A 17,456-nucleotide genomic window follows, 5' to 3' on the forward strand; every position below is an offset into this window, starting at 1 on the left:
CGACCCCCATAGAATAACGACCCCCCGGTCATTATTCTATAGAAAATGTGACTCCTTTCCTGTAAAATATTGACTCCCCTTATAAAAAACTGACTCCCTTTGAAAACTCTATAGAATAACGACCCCCCGGTCATTATTCTATAGAAAAACTGACCCCTCCAAGTAAAATACTGACTCCCTAAAGACGACTCCCTTCGAATCTCATAGAATAACGACCCCGGTTATTATTCTATAGAAAAAGTGACTCCTTCCATGTAAAATACTCAATGCCGAAATTACTACATTCGAACTCTCATACAATATCGATTCCCGGACATTATTCTATTTAAAAAAGTTACTCTTTCCATGTAAAACACCGGCTCCTAAAAAGACTTTCGACGATAATATCTATTAAAAAGTGATCCCCACCAAACCTAACGGACATTTTTACTAGATCTACACCTCTAATACCCTCCATTGCCAATAGTTAACATTTTGATTGTACTACTACTACTGGTGTCGCTACTTCTATTGCTATTACTACATGTACTTCTTCTTCTTCTACTACTACTACTACTACTTCTACTACTACTACTACAACTGCTACTACTGATACTACTATACCTGCTTCCACTAATACGTCTTGTACATCTACCTCTTCTTCTCCTGCTGCTGTTGTTGCTGTCACTTATTCCTCTGCTGCTGCTGCTGCTGCTGCTGCTGCTACTGCAACTGCCACTACCACTGCCACTACTACTACTACTACTACTACTACTTTCTATTGTTGCCGCTACTGTACTTTACTGCCACTGCTAAGTATTGCAACTTCTATTAATACTAAGTTCTATGCTAGCAGTTTCTTGTGCAGTTTTCTTCTGAAGAATTACTTCATACCGAAGTTTGCAGGGATTATTGACACTGGTGTGTTTTGTGAACGTATTGTGAATTGTTATTTTCCTGAAAAAAATGTATACACCAAGATACAGCGTCTAGAAATAGAATCCCTTTTCCCGGTGCGGAATGCTCTGATTTCTGTGTCAAGTGATGGTATCTGGGGCTAATGGTCAAACGGAAGGACGGACGGACGGACAAGGGCAAATTTATATGCCCCCCTCCCCCGAGTGGGGGCATAAAATGCAGCAATTAGGCCTTAAATACATGAGTTATCACTAAATTTGACCAAATGACCGGGGTCGTTTTTTTATGGGAGTCAATATTCTTTGTGAGGTTCGGTTTACTTCACGTGGGGGAGTCATAGTACTATGATCTGGAGGTCATAATACTATGACCGGGGGATCACCTTTTCTATAGAATAATGACCGGGGGTCGAAATACTTTATTACACCGGCGAGCTGAAACTCAGTAATCAGTTACCGCCGTCGAGCGGACGTGTGCTCTATCTCTGGGCTCACAGCTAACACGCGTTATACCCCCCCCCCCTCCCCCCTCACCAGTTAACATCCCTGATAAATGAAAGACAAGTGTTCAACTCCCACAGTTCAGCTGACAGGTTCCATCACCGCCGTCCAACTGACACAGGTTCCGCTGACACGTTATATTTTTGCCGTCAAACTGACATGCTGACTGTCAGACATGGGTTATTTTTCCGCCATTAAGGGCAATGTCTTCAGTGAGCCAGACTGCAAGCTGATCAAATGGGAGATAACTAAATCTGAAATGAAACAGCAGCAACATTTTTTATTTCCCCTTGACCAGTTGCTAAAATCGCATGTCTTGTGCATGGAAATCACGGGAATCTCAATGTTTCTTGCAACATGTGCTCTCGAAATGTGAATAAGCGAAACATAAAAAGTTAAAAGGAATACCCACTTACATGATTTTTTGTTTAAAGGTAAGCATTTTAAGCACAATGAACAAAATTCGTAATGATATTTGAAATATTTTATTTTTAATATGAATATATTCCAGTTTATACTAATGTTTATATAATCCCGACGCCCCCCCCCCCCCCCCCCCCTTGCATTTGCGTTCCCTTGCTTTTGATCCCCTCTCCTTTTACTATGAGAAAGTTATCGTGCCCACCTTAATTTTGGCTACCTTAATCTTTAGATCAACAGGCTGTGCCTGATCAGGTCTAGGAAAGTGGAGTACTTACAGATTATCTGTAAATTTACAGATAATCTATAAATTTACAGATTTTTCAATCTGTAAATTTACAGATCAAGTGTTTGAAAACTGCTAAAATTATATTTAGACACAAAATCGCAGCTTGAAATTAATTGATTTACTTATGGTATGTATAAATAAAGGTCAGTTGTAACTTTCAGTCATTTCTGTTGACTTTGATTTTTTTGAAAATGCCAAAAAATCAAAGTCAACAAAAATGGCTGAAACCCACAAATGACCTTAATTTATTCATGCTGTAAATAAACCAATTAATTCCAAGCTACGGTTTTGAGGATAAATGTTATTTCATCAGTTTTCAAACACTTGATCTGTAAATTTACAGATTGAAAAATCTGTAAATTTATAGATTATCTGTAAATTTACAGATAATCTGTAAATACTCCACTTTCCTAGACCTGCTGATATTTGATATTTTGTTGTTTTTTTTTTTTTCTGCTTACGTGTGTGCACGCGCGCGCGCGTGTGTGTCTGTGTGTGTGCGTGCGTGCGCGTGTGTGTCTGTGCATATATTATTGTATGTGTGTCTTGGGCGGTGCCCTACCGTGTTGTTATATCTTACATGTTTGTTTTCTAGTATGTTAGTTTGTGTGTATGTGTGTGTGTGTGGGGGGGGGGGGGGGGGGGAGTATTTGTATTTTGTACGTGAGTGTCTGCTGTGGTTTACATTGTAGGGTTTTAGGTACGTAGCATTCCTTTTTGAATAACTTTCCTCTTCAACACCGCTTCCCCCATCCCCTTTTCCCTTTTTTTTCTATATTTTGAATAATGTCACGTTAAACAGGCTGGGCACTTTTCTATTGTTCATGTTTTACCCCGAACGAGGTAATTTACCCCGATTGGGAGATGTGCCCAGCCTGTTAAAATGTATTTGTTCAAAAAGGTGGATAGATCTATTTGAAGCAAATCGTCTATATTTTTCCAACACAGCGGCCCATTTGCAAATTCATGGTTCTCTCATTTTTGAATATAAAAGTTAGGAATAAACACCAGCTAAGTTTCAGAAATAAAGCAATAATTTTATATTTTTCTTTTTTGTTGTCGTGCAAGCTTAAGTACTGACGTTTAGTGGCTGCTGTCCCAGCAGGCAAACATACAATGGCACGGAAATACCCGACAGAACTACCCGTTATTTTCCGCCGTGTCCGTACTGACGCACGAGCTATTGGAAAGTACCATTTACTAAAGAAAGGGGATGTAGGTATGTTTTTGTAGGTTAATTAAGATATATAAAAAACTGAAATAAAAAGTAAACGTTTAAAAGACATCAAAAAAGACGGAAAAGACCTGTAACAATGTTGGTAATTCTATTGAAGATACCCAGTAATTGAAAACTGACCTGAAAACAATTGTAAATAAACCCCTCATTCTACTGTCCATTATCCAATGAAATCTTTTGTTGTATTTGACCCACTATATATAGGGAAATTCAAATTTTGACCTTCAGAAATTTAGCACGCTGCAAAGTATTTACAATATTGTCTGAATAAAGCTATCATAATGTGTCTTCGCAACTGCTTGGTTTCTTGTGTACACGTTTTGTCTTCCTTTGCCCGATGGTGTGTTAGGTCTCTTCGTGGGGCTTTGGGACTGGGCCCGTCCCAAAGCCAGGGTGGGGACTGTAAGTACATTTTAATTATTTCGTCCATTTTTCAATCTGATTCTGTGTCTGCTTTACTGTGACTCTTAGAGTGTTGTAAATAGATCTAGATGTATGTGTTTACCATAATGTTCATTTTAAAAAAGGCTGCCATCCAGCACATTAGTCTACTGTAATACTGGTACTCACTGGTATAGCCTAAGTCATTTGGCTGGATGACTTAATTTTATGATCTGATTTTTCGGCGACGCCGTCTAAATTCGTTTTCATTACTTGTGCCACGTGACTTCAATTTGCAAATCAAACTACTTGATAACGCATTATAGATAATTTATCAAAATGGAAGATTTATGCAACATTCTGTCTGATTGGACGAGAGTGTCAATTTCTTTCACTCTGTTGATTGTGCTACGCTGAGTGAAATGTAGACAGAGCGTTTATCCTAAACGACGCTGTTCACAGTTTTAAAGCTAACTTTGGCTCAGTATATTTAGCAAGAATATTGATATATCTCAAAATGATAAGTAAGTTTAATAAATAAGATAAAAACCTGTTCAAATACCAACATATATCAAATTAAAGAAAGAGCTGAATACGGTCTGCGTATCACATGAATAAGGTTGTGATAAGAGTATTTTATGTAGAGAAGTGCTTTTTAAAAGATTTTCCTTGTTACAATTGTCGTCTGTATATGAAAAGGTTTCTTGCTTTTGTGACTTATTCAGATTGCATATTAAAATGAGTACTTGTTTGCTTTGATATATTTGTTATAAATTATTTAACTGATTTATTATATATGAATATTTTTCTTTAGTATGGTATGCAAATATTGAACTCAGTTGAAATCTGTTTCATTATATATATGCTATATAATGACTGAATCTCATTACACTGAAATGAAGGTACGCTGCATACAGTTTACCTATGTGATATAACTACGGTCAAACTTTGCTTATGAAACAGAAATATGGAAATAATTACAATTGTATGTTTTGCTTGACCTTCACTTTTTTTATAGGTGTGACGTCATTGTCCAAAGATTCATGAATAGCGAATATGCATTTGTTAAAGCGGGATCAGTTGGCCTATTTTAGAAATAAATAAAAATAATAAATAAAAAAAGCCTTTAATTGATTTTTTTCTCATGTATTCTAATCAAACTTGATTTGTAGCATCTTTATTAGGCCCGCAGCCAACTTTGTTCAGCTGGGACATTTGACCCCTTTTAGGGGCTGCTAGAGCTAAAACTAGAAATGCCTTTATACAGCGTCTCATGAACAGCTTGGTGGATCTTTGTCATACTTGGTCTGGAGCATCATTATAAGGTCCTCTTCCAAATTTATTTATATAGGAACTTGGGCCCTATTAGGGACCACTATAGCTAAAAGTAGATATGCCTTTTTTCGCATGAACCACTAAAATGTAATGGATTTTTATCAAACTCGATGTGTAACAATATCGTAAGGTCTCCTGCTATTTTGTTACAAATGGGGATAGGGACCAATTTAGCTAAAAATATAAACACGTTTAATGACCTCTTCTCGTGAACCGCTTCATGAATCTTCATCAAACTACTGCTGTAATTATTCGTCTAAGGATAAACGAAACAAAATTGCAACCTTAGAAACCTTTGCGAAAAATTAAAAGAGAACCATTTAAATTGTTAAAGTGCGGTGTTTAGTTTTGCAATTTGAAAAATGTAAGATGAAAGATGAATGTTAGATGAAAAATTCATAAACTTCTTTCCTTATTACAATTCGCCGACCATCATTTTTAAAGATATTTCTTGTTTATAGTTGTCATCCCATTAATGTAGTCAAAATAATTCGAATTTCAGATTGTTTAACATTTTTGATGTGCAATCTTTGGTCTTTCGAGTGTTTGACGCAAGTGGGGATATTTCTGTTGGAAGTGTCTACCTAACTGGACGCCTAGTCCAAATAATTGTACTCGAGAGTTGAATATCGTTATATATTTTTGACTTGTCGATATCCGCCTCTAGGTAGACAACGTAAAATATCAAAATGTAAAATCAGTCTACCCGAGGTCTCATTATTTAGACTAACTGGACGCCTAGCCTGCGTTCTAGCTGTCTGGGCAATAGAAATGGAAGTGGCCAGTTGTCCGGTAACCGGACGCCTAGCCTGCGTTCTAGCCATCTGGTTACTGGACGACTAGCAAATCCTCAGGGGATTTTCTAGCCGTCCGGTAATTGATTTCTTAATGAATGAGTAATGATTTGATATATATAGTTTTAAATGTTATTTGATATATATAGTTTTAAATGTTATTTACATAAGATATCAATACTTACCTGATTTTTCAGTCGATAAAACAAATGAGATCATGTTTGAATATAAATCCTTTGATAGTCTATGTTAGAAATGATAAAACATTGATCGTCCATGTTACTTTGTAAAAATTGATGTTTTTCTAACTGCCTAAACTTTAATTCTTAAAACACAAATTATATTTATTTATTTATTTATTTATTAAAACAAGCAATTCATTTATCTATTTTGACTATTATTTTGAAATAAAAATGGATTTATTATTAATTTCTAAAAGTGTTGAACATCTATTGAAATTAGATGTCATTTAAAACAGTTATTCATTTAATAAATAAAATTTGAATACTAAAATATGAAATTTTTTAAGTACTTCTAAACTGTTTTAATTTTAAAAATCCAGTAAAAAAAGTTGTTACAATGTAAAAAAATCCGATCCCATAAAAGCCACTGGATGTACAGATTTTAATGAGTGTGTCATGGGCCCATGGGGATCTCGCCATTAATTGATTTCGGTATTTTTGTTGTTTTTTTTTCCGGCTGAATGATGCAGTACATGTAATTAATTGTTAATCTTTAGTTATGTTTTCACACAGAAATTTATTTGCAGATAAGTATCGATATCTTAAGTAAATAGCATTGAAACTATATAAAATCATTACTTATTCATTAGGAAATCTATTACAAGGTGGCTAGTAAATCCCCTGAGTGCGTCAAATTAGTTGGACTGCCCATTAACAGAGATGGCGACCATCAAAAGTTACAACGCTGTCCCATAAGTTAAAATGATAACATCTTATTATTTGGACTGCCGGAAGACTGCCCTGTACAGGTTGTCCAGAGGTCTGGTACAGGACAGGTAGACTCCTAGTCTAGAGGTCCGGCTACCAGACCCCTAGCCACTACCTTACTGGTTATGAATCCTGGCTATTAAAGTATAGCTATAGCACTGCCTTTGCGTCCATGAGACAGCTTGAACTGGTACAGAATTTAAGAATACTGGTTAGATAGAATGCCTTGCATTACTAAGTTAGAGTCTATTCTTTTGATGTAAACACAATGCCTTTAGTTGAAAAGATAAAATGTTTTCTGCTTGAAAGATTTGAGTTAGATTCCAGAATGAAAATGAATGAAAAAGTATCGGAACATTAAATTATTATTATCATAGAAAGTGAAATGAAAAGTAAACAATGAAAAAGGATAGAAATCTTCAACCGGTGAAAAAGCTTATACAAGTTTTTATGTTGAACTTGTTTGCTATAAATTGTATCTTAAACTTTTATAAAATTAAAAAAAATCCACAAATTATTTGCGAATTTTAGTGCTTTTAAAATAAAGCAAACTTACCGAAACTTTTTCTGGTTAAATTTATTTAAAAATCTGTAAATTCTAAGCATGTCATGCTAAAACATTGATGAAAATGATGTTAAGCTTGTGAGAAGATTCATTATTTATAATGTTGTAATGACTTGTTGTTGTTGATATTACTGCTTCTGATGTAGAGAGACAGAGTTATATATCTCCATTGCCCATCACAAATATAAAACAATCTAATTATTTTGACTACTGTCATGTTGATGGTGTGATTGTGGCAAGGTTGCTGATGATAAATAATGTTAGCATTTGAATAGATTACATGGCAGTCAAGATTTTAATATGTCCAGTGTTAAAATACCTTGTTGCTGTTGATGATGATGATGATACTTAGGCTGCTGATGATTTCCTTTACAATGATGTAAGCTTTTACACAGATTACAGGTTATAGGGATTCTGGTACTGACATTGTTTTTTAGAGAAGGTTTATATGAAGAAAGTGTTGTAATAGCTTGTTGTTGATCATGACGATTTTGATGATGATGCAAAGGCAGGCAGTAAGTTTCATCATAATGAAGTTGTCTTTTAAATAGATGACAGTAAGTGTGTGTACGAATCAAGTTCTGGGTGGAAATTTACAACTTTATTAAAGCAGAATTATATGCATTATTTTGCTGACTTGACGTACAGCTCTGAAATATAGACTGATACATCTATTAGATAAAAAAGATCATGCTGTTAAGTTTCTTTAACAATTTTAACTGAGTTAAAGTATTATAGGAGCTCACACATTTGACATTTTCATTTTCTCACGGTCATGGTGCTCGAAACAAACAATTATTTTGGACCTGTTACACTGCAGCTTTGAAGTAATAGGTCCAACTAGCTGTTGTATTGAATTGCCAATATATATGGTGTATTGATCCTTCTTTATTGCAATACCTATCATACTGATTTTTTCCATTCAATACACAAGGTGACAAAATCCTTGTTTACCGTATTTGAAACTGAAATTATGTAGCAGATGTGCCAAAAAATGGATAATTACTGGCGTGACGTATGGATTTCATTTCATATTAGCAAGTGATTTCCAGTCAGTGCGCAAATAAAAATTAAAAGCCAATGAAAAACGGAATGTCCTTAATTCACATGCTTGATTTACATGACATGTCCCGCTTGTCAGCAGATGTCTTTGAACTTAGCTGTCAAAACAGAATATGAAAGTAGGCAGTGACTGTTTGTGGACATATTGGCGGCCTGAGGTTTCACCATGAAATTTCCCTGAATATTATAGTGTTAAGTGATAAAAAATGAAGAAGTTTAATTTCATTTTGTTTTAAAAGGGACGTCACTGAATATAACTATACATGAAGAAAGTTTAAACGGGTTGCTGGGGGTCAAAAACTAGGTCAAATCAAAGGAAAACCTTGTGTTACATGCAAGAGAGGCTGAATTTTTCAATTGATCTTCATGAAATTTGGTCAGAATAATTATTGCCGTGATAAAATCTAGGACAAGTTTGAATATGGGTCATCTGGAATCAAAAACTAGGTCACTAGGTCAAATCAAAGAAAAACCTTGTGTATGCTATAGAGGCTGAATTTTTCAATTGATCTTTGTGAAATTTGGTCATAATGATTGGCTTGATGAAATCTAGGTCGAGTTCGAATATGGGTCATCTGGGTGAAAAACTAGGTCAAATCAAAGAAAAACTTTGTGTTTGCGATAGAGGTTGTATTTTTCAGTTGATCTTCATGAAATTAAGACAGAATGTTTGCTTTGGTGAAAGCTAGTTCAATTTTGAATATTGGTTATCTTAGGTCAAAAAGTAGGTCACTAGGTCAAATCAAAGGAAAACCTTGTGTATGTGATAGAGGCTGTATTTTTCAATTGATCTTCATAAAATTAAGTCAGAATGATTGCCTTGATAAAATCTAGGTTGAGTTCGAATATGGGTCATCTGGGGTCAAAAAGTAGGTCACTAGGTCAAGTCAAAGAGAAACCTTGTGTATGCGGTATTGTGGTTAAGGTCACTGACTTCAAATCACTTGCCCCTTATCGATGTGGGTTTGAGTCTCACTCGGGGCGTTGAATTCTTCATGTGATGAAGCCATCCAGCTGGCTTATGGAAGGTCGGTGGTTCTACCTAGGTGCCCATTCGTGATGAAATAATGCATGAAGGGGCACCTGGGGTCTTTCTCCACCATCAAAGCTGGAAAGTCGCCATATGCCCTATGATTGTGTCAGTGTGACGTTAAACCCAACAAAATAGATTAAAAGTAGAGGTCTCTTATTGAGACATATATTCATTTTACTGTCAAATCGCCAAATAGTGGATCACGCTTTTTTGAAAGCAAATGCTATTTGATAAATTTCTTGTGCAAAAAGTGCTCGTGATCTTATTTGAAAAGAAATGTTTAGTTAAGATTTCTTATACAAAGGAGGACGAGATCTTATTTGAAAGCAGTTGTATTAGTTATAGTTCTTGTGCAAAAATGCACATGATCTTGTTTGAAAACAAATGTTACTAGATATATTTCTTGTGCGAAAATGCACTGGATCTTATTTGAAAACAAATGTTATTAGTTAGATTTCTTGTGCAAAAGTGCACGCGATCTTATTTAAGAACAATATTAGTAGTTATATTTCTTGTGCAAAAGTGCACGTGATCTTATTTGAAAAAAATGTTATTAGTTATATTTCTTGTGCAAAAGTGCATGCGAGCATATTTGAAAACAAATGTTTTAGTTAGATTTCTTGTGCAAATTTTTTTTTTTGTGCGAAGGTGCGCGTGATCTTATTTGAAAACAAATATTATTAGTTATATTTTTTTTGTGCAAAGGAGGACGTGATCCTATAAACAAACCTTTTTCAGTAATTGTTCTTGTGTGTAATGCAAACAAATGTTATTAGTTTTCTTGTGCAAAAGTGCACGTGATCTTATTTGAAAACAAATGTTTTTAAATTTCTTGTGCAAAAGGACAAAAGATCGTATTTGTAAAACAAACCTTTTTCGGTAATTGTTCTTGTGTGTAATGACAAGTGTGATCATCTCTCATGTGGCAGGATGCACATGTTCAGATTTGGAAAAAAGAAAATATTTGCTATTTCCTTTGTTCGTTCTTCCGTCCATCAATACGAGGTTAACCAAATGGGACCATTTCGTCTAGCATCAATACCCCTTACTAGAATGACTAGGTCCAGTTTCAATCTTAGTAATGTAGGATCAAAAACTAGGTCACCAGGTCAAATCGGAGGAAAAGCTAGTTTACACTGCAGAGGCCACATTTATGACCATATCTTAATGAAACTTAGTCAGAATGTTTATCTTGATGATGTATAGGTCATGTCAAATCTGGTTCATCTTGGGCCAAAAACTAGGTCACCGAGTCAGATCAAAAGAAAAGCTTGTTAACACTGTAGAGGCCACATTTATGACTATCTTCGTGAAACTTGGTCAGAATGGTAATCTTGATGATCTTAAGGTCCAGTTTGAATCTTGATCATGTCGGGTCAAAAACTAGGTCACCAGGTCAAATCAAAGGAAAAGCTAGTTTACACTTTAGAGGCCACATTTATGACCATATCTTAATGAAACTTGGTCAGAATGTTAATCTTGATGATCTTTAGGTCAATAGGTCAGGTGAGCAATACAGGGCCTTTATGGCCCTCTTGTACAATTGAGAACACGTTCGTGTTTGAAAACAGATGTATTGGCAGATCTGAGGTGCAATAATGCACATGATTATATTTGCAAACTTTTCCTGTGCAGTGATACAAGTGATCATATCTGAAAAATATACTGGGCGTCATTGAAAAGTTACCACTTGATTTAAACCTCTTGACTTTTAAGCTCTGGCGAGCTTTTGTGATCGCCCTGTGTCCGTCGTCCGTCTGTCCGTTATCAACAGTTTGACTGTTAACACACTAGAGGTCACAATTTTGGCCCAATCTTAATGAAACTTGGTCAGAATGTTACCCTCAATAAATCTTGGACGAGTTCGATATTGGGTCATCTGGGATCAAAAACTAGGTCACCAGGTCAAATCAAAGGAAAAGCTTGTTAACACTCTAGAGGTCACAATTTTGGCCCAATCTTAATGAAACTTGGTCAGAATGTTATCCTCAATAAAATCTTGGGTCATCTGGGGCAAAAACTAGGTCACCAGGTCAAATCAAAGGAAAAGCTTGTTAATACTCTAGAGGTCACAATTTTGGCCCAATCTTAATGAAACTTGGTCAGAATGTTACTCTCAATAAAATCTTGGACGAGTTTGATATTGTGTCGTCTGGGATCAAAAACTAGGTCACCAGGTCAAATCAAAGGAAAAGCTTGTTAACACTCTAGAGGTCACAATTTTGGCCCAATCTTAATGAAACTTGGTCAGAATGTTATCCTCAATAAAATCTTGGACAAGTTCAATATTGGGTTATCTGGGGTCAAAAACTAGGTCACCAGGTCAAATCAAAGGAAAGGCTCTTTAACACTGTAAAGGCCACATTTATGACTGTATCTTCATGAATCTTGGTCAGAATGTTGATCATTTTGATGATCTATAGGTCAAGTTCATATCTTGATCAGGTGAGGTCAAAAACTAGGTCACTAGGTCAAATCAAAGAAAAAGCTTGTTAACACTATAGAGGCCACATTTATTACTGTATCTTCATGAAACATGGTCAAAATTTTAATCTTGATGATCTTTAGGTCAAGTTCGAATCTTGGTCATGTGGGGTCAAAATCTAGGGCACTGAGTCAAATCAGAGAAAAAGTGAGTTAACACTTTAGAGATCACATTTATGACCATATCTTTATGAAACTTGGTCAGAATGTTAATCTTGATGATCTTTAGGTCAATAGGTCAGGTGAGCGATACAGGGCCTTCATGGCCACTTGTTTATACAATATCAACGTCAGCTTTTCATGGCCTGTGTGCAGTCTATTACTCATAGACCCTGTCTGAGCATGTCTCATAACCCATTTCATGACTGTCAGGTGAGAACAGCACATACGACGTGCAAATTCACGACATGAAAGTTCAGTGTCAACCATGCCAATGGCCTGATGGTGTTCATCGTGCCTTAAACGTGGCATTCTCAGCAAGGATATTCTGGTTTTTTAGCTCACCTGTCACATAGTGACAAGGTGAGCTTTTGTGATCACCCGTCATCCATCCGTGCGTGCGTGCGTCCATTAACAATTTCTTGTCTGCACGACAGTGGTTTCATTTATGACTTTATTTTAACCAAACTTGCACACAACTTGTATCACCCTAAGATATATTTTTTCCTTTCTTGAACTGGCCAGATCTCATTATGGGTTCTAGAGTTATGGCCCCTGATAGCTATTTTGACCTTGTCTGCACAATAGCAGCTTTATTTATGATTTGATTTTTACCAAATTGGAACACAACTTGTGTCACCATAAGATCTTGGTTCCTTTCTTGAACTGGCCAGATTCCAGAATTAGCTATTTTGACCTTGTCTGCACAATAGCAGCCTCACTTATGATTTGAATTTGATCAAACTTGCAAAAAACTTGTGTGAACATAAGATCTTGGTTCCTTTCTTGAACCGGCCAGATCCCGTAATGGGTTCCAGAGTTATCAAAATAGATTTATATCAGTAAGTACTTTTAGGACTCATTTAAAATTTCATTATTGGCTTTAGTTGGACTGAGACAGTCAGGAAAGATACCTATAGATGGACTGATTTTATTTTAAATTACTTCCCTTTATTTCAAATTAAAATGGGTATATCTCCATAAGTAATGAAGATACTGATCGTAAATTTCATTTACTAGTATGCTATCAGATTGACTTGGACAGTCAGTGAAGATACATATTGACTGAATTTATGACAAATTACCTCCCTTTATTTTTTATGTAAATGAATATACCAGCTTCTAAAAAGATTGGTTTGAAATGTTATTTATGTCTTCCATGGTAAGAAATAGTCATGTTGGATAACTATTGACTGAACGTTTATCAATATGAATACTTTTCAAATATATTGTTAATTACCTCCCCTGATTTCAATAAAAATGGATTTATCTCAGTAAGTGTTTATAGGACTCATTTGAAATTTCATTATTGTCATTAGTTGGACTGAAACAATCAGGGTAGATAGCTATTGACTGATTTAATGTCAAATTACCTCCCTTTATTTCAAATTAAAATGGATGTATCTCAGTAACCAATGAAGGTTCTGATTTGAAATATCATTTATGCCATCAGGTTATCTTGGACAATCAGGGTAGATAACTTTTAACTGAATATATGACAAATTGCCTCCCTTTATTTCATGTAAATGAATATACCGCGGCAGAATCTGAGATTGGTTTTAAATGTTATTTAAGTCTTCCAGGGTAAGAAATAGTCATGCTTGTACAAAAATGCAGCATTTGAGCTTAGGATCCTCAAACTTGATATTGAGATTGGCCCTGACTAGCATGTGACCCATAGGTCAAAAGGGACTGTTACAAGAAAATGTTTATCCTGATGATATTTTATGTGTATGCTTATGTGATCTATTTCAAAACTTGGTCTTATCATTTAGAGCAATGGTACTCAGGTGAGAGATATAGGGCCATCATTGTTTAACGTATTCCTTTAGTCTGTCGACTAACTTTTAAATGCGATGAATGATTTGCGATAGAATTTTCGTACATGTCGACAATGCTGAAAAGGTCATTTTGCACGTGCAGCCTGTGCCTCAAATGGAGTTTATCGAATTTGACAAATTTTTACACCAGTGGAATCACTGTTGCGTCAAAAATGTAGTTGTGTTATCCTTTTAACACAGTCCAATGTAATTTTTTAAAATATAAGGGCCACTAGGGTCGTAACTTTTCAGTGACGCTGAGTATATAAATGAATTTTCAGATGCAGGTTGTTGTGAAATGGTTCACACAAATTTATTTGCAAAGTATATTTCTAAATTACATTTTTATGCAAATATGCGTATTATCACATTTGCAAAAAGCGACAAATTTCAAGTGCAATGATACACGTGATCAAATTTGCAACAACAAAAAATCAGCCACAGAATACTTGTGCAGCAAAGAAACAATTTTGTGCAACGATGCTCGTGATAATATTTACAGAAATTAAATTCTGAATTAGAAATTCATTGTGCAGTGATGCACATGATCATATTTGAAGGGAAAATAATTTTCAGTAAGAAATTTCTTGTGGAATAGTGCATGTGATTGTGTTTTTTGTTCTTTTGCACAGTAATATATTTCATCGGATTTACACCTTTTCAGTCAGGGGTTTCTTATGCGGCAATGGGCATGGTCAAGCTTGCCAATAAGGGTTTTCAGTACTGGTTTCTTGTAAAATGATGCACGTTATCATTTGTGCAAAGTTCTTGCGCAATAATACTCTTGATCAAATTTGTTAAGATGAATTTTCAGTAACATATTTTCTATTCAATGATTCACAGTACAGTTTTCATGGAAAGACGAGTTTTAGTTTGCAAATTTCTTATGCAGTGGTGGACATGATCATACTGGTATTTGTCAAAAAAAAATGGAAAAACGGGTATCAGTCAGTTTCAAATTATCTGCACATGATTTAATAGTGTAGGGAAAGTATGCGGAGGAAAGTTCTTGAACACAATTCTAGGTGAAAGTGTTAGGAACAGGGAAAAAGCAGTTCTTTGGAGAATGTCCTGTGCAGAGATGGGAATGGCCCGAGCGCAAAAACTAAAATTCTTTTGAACATATTTTGTGAAAGGATGTTGCAGGGAAAGCTTTTGGTAGCATTTCCTTGTCGGGGGATGCACATTACAGAAATTGGAGATTTGAAGCAAAATTTTCAATAACAGGGGATGGATTGTGCTGAATTCAAGTGGAAAAATTTAAATGTCTTGTTCGAGGATGTACATAGTGATTCATAGTATATACATATACATTTAAGTAAGAAGTATGTGATATTGTAGGTACAGTGGTAAGAATGTACCATTTAGCAAGGATTTGGGGTCGAATCAAATTTGATACATATTTGTGTACAAGATGTATGGGGAAGATAAGATAATTTAAAGACACATGTCATAAATTGCCTGGGAAAGTATCCAGTTTCAAGATGCAACCAATTTGTGTTATAAAGTATCCAGCAGACTTAGCTGTATAAACATGACCAGATTAAAAATGTTCAGTTTGGTTGATGTAGAATGGCATGTTCTAATCTCTGGCCTGGCCTGGCCCGGCCTGGCCTGGCCTGGCCTGGCCCGATGAGCTCTATTTTCGACTGGGCCGGGCCAGGCCAGGCCAGATTTTATTATACATAAAGAAATGAATGGCATAAAATCTAAATATACAATTACAATAGCAGGCAGTATTAACCTGCATTGTTTTACTTGCTGCATGTCAACCAGTCCTCTGGAGAATCATTAATTAGCCGTCATTCATCTTATTTGAAAAACAGATTTGCACTGAAGAAAATGGTGTAACTAAATGATAACTACCCATTTTTTTCTGTAATCAAATTATTTAAAGTCAACTTTAACACTTGGTTTTAAAACTAATCGCTAATTTCATTGATAAGTTTACCTGCTGCAATATAACTGAATATTTACATAACACATCTCTTTGGGATTGTAATTACAGGTTGTGTCCCTACTATCCTTAGCTGACCTTTTAACTGTTCAGTTGAACTTTTAATGTGTTTGGTTTAGTTAAGCTGATGTTCAATTTATGGAAGAGTAATGAAAATAATATTCATTAATTGTGGGACCTCTAACTCTGTCAGGGTGTTGGCATTTTAGATTACTGATATTTTTCTTGCACAAAAAAAATAATGGTGCATTGTGTTTATGTTATTTCTAAGTGATATATTTCATGCTAAAAGATGCTCTTGAGCCAGTTTCACAAGACTTTGTATGATTTTTTTCCACATACTTAGATCAATATAAAAACAATCTTACAAAAATATTCAGTATGTGTATAACCTAAACTACAAAATTTATATATCGCTTCCCCGCACCATACTATCCCAGGTTCTAGAACGGAGGTAGCATTATTTTAGAAATTGAAAGTTGTTGTCCGTTAGTATTGACAGGTGCCACTCTTTATTTTACATCATATTTGTAACCTGAAAATATCTAAATTGACCAAAATAACATGCAAAGTTTACCAATGGCACAGTGGCGTAGTGATAAGTTCTCCGACTTTCACACATGTTACCGTGGGTTCGATTTCAATTCAGATTATTTTCATTCAATCAATATAATGTCATTTTATTGATACTGGTTTTATTCTTACAACATTTTATGGTAATAACTTGTATGTAGAATAATGTCAAATACTTGTGTATTTCCTTCAATAAATGAACAATAAATCACGATAAGTGATAGTTTTCCTGCATTCTAAGTTTACAGAGGAAATTTAGAAAAAATGATAATGAAAATGGTCAAACAGGTGTTTCGAACTTACAGTCCCGAGATTGGTAGCTGAACATTTTGTCAGCACAGCTTTATCTGCATGTACGACCTGGCGGTAAAGAAATGTTTATATTTTATTTGGTTTTCAATATTTATATTTTTATTTATGTTTGGGCACAATTTTTTTTTTTACGGAAGCATACAAAATATATTCTTGAGTGCTAGTTCAATAATTTCGGACAATACTAAATAATCCTCAATAGACAAAATAATAAAATTAGTTAGGTTATTCAATTTGGGGAAAACCAAACCACCAGTCAAGGGTCAATTGAGGTGGAGATCCCCTGATAATAGTCATAACAATTAATCAGGCATCACCTTTAAATTAGACATAATAGTTATGTTAGCTACAGGCTTATTCTCAGGTGTATAATTTTACAGAGTAGGAGTTCAAAATGTATTTATATAATGTCTGAAATATCCAAACTTATTCCAAAAGTCAGATTTTAAAGATGCTATACAAATCACTTTCACGAAATTGAAATCTATGGCCTGGCCTGGCCTGGCCTGGCCCGGCTCAGTCGGAAATTGGGCTCATCGGGCCAGGCCAGGCCAGGCCAGGCCGGGCCAGGCCAGGCCAGAGATTAGAACATGCCATGTAGAATATTCCCAGGTTAAGATAACCATTACGGGGCTGCACAATCATGTTGATGCTATATGATTCCAGTCTCTTGTATATAGTAGAGACC

The sequence above is a fragment of the Mercenaria mercenaria genome, chromosome 7 (genome assembly GCF_021730395.1).
Source record: "Mercenaria mercenaria strain notata chromosome 7, MADL_Memer_1, whole genome shotgun sequence".
Taxonomy (NCBI): Eukaryota; Metazoa; Mollusca; class Bivalvia; order Venerida; family Veneridae; genus Mercenaria; species Mercenaria mercenaria.